Below are 1,126 nucleotides of genomic sequence, written 5' to 3' on the forward strand. Positions count from 1 at the left end.
GGGAGAAATCCGCTAACAAACATTCACTTTACATATAAACATCACACCCATAGTTCATATTTTCACACGTTCTCCTTTGCAGTTCTAACCAAAGTCCAAACATCGAAAGTCCACGTGTTTTTCAGAAGTTTCCCGTCCTGTTATGTATTTTGAGCAGTTCCCGACATATACAAACATCACACCCATAGTTTATATTTTCACACGTTCTTTTTTGCCGTTCTAATCGAAGTCTAAACACCGAAAGTCTAAGTGTTTTTCAGAAGTTTCCCCTCCTGTTATGTATCTTGAGCAGTTTCCCACACCCTTTTCCTGTGATGTGATAATTCTGGGTGCAGGATGAATGTCATTGGATTTGCTGCAGTCCGCTGACAGCAGGCGATGGAAGCGAGCGCCATGCTGCCGCTGACAGGTGAAGGATCCTTCTGATGCTGCCTGACATCCGGTGGGAGTGGGCGGGGATTTGAAAGCCAACCCATTCCACCAATATCGGAGATACAAAGCGGTGCTTGACAAACATTGATAGAAACAAGCACCCATTGCAACACCCAGGCCCCAAAGTGCGTCTGACTTCTGATCAGAAGGTTGCGTGTTCAAATCACGTCGGGGTCACAGTTTTTTCCCTTTGAGCTGGTTTGTTTAATTCTGCAATTAATGTTTTCTTTGTGTCTTCGCAATTAACAGAACCCTGCTCTAAAGTCTGCCTCTGGTTCCCCAGTTTCAGCACCTGATGACCTCATTTATTTAATGTAACAAACAGAAGACAAACACACGTCTTCGTTCAAAAACCACCCTGCAGGTGGACACATAGTGAGATAAACACAGGGCAGAGATGCAGACAGTATCCGGAAACATCGGGAGATGGACAAGAGAAATAGATTGAGCGCTTGGTTATCAGCAAATTGTCTGCACCTCCACGGTCAATGAAAGGGCTTTTGTTGGTCGGTTTCCCATTGCACCTTGGAATTCAGGAGAACTTAGTAGATGGTTGGTTAGGTTCCCTTGCTCCCCACCAACGTAAAAGGTTTGTCAATCCCACGCTACTAAATCCTTTCAAAAGCCACTCTGTCCAAAGCCAATATATCCTTCCAGATTAAAAGGGAATAAAACTTGAAATGAGCGTCACTGT

This window comes from Heptranchias perlo, unplaced genomic scaffold (genome assembly GCF_035084215.1).
Source record: "Heptranchias perlo isolate sHepPer1 unplaced genomic scaffold, sHepPer1.hap1 HAP1_SCAFFOLD_59, whole genome shotgun sequence".
In the NCBI taxonomy this organism is placed as follows: domain Eukaryota; kingdom Metazoa; phylum Chordata; class Chondrichthyes; order Hexanchiformes; family Hexanchidae; genus Heptranchias; species Heptranchias perlo.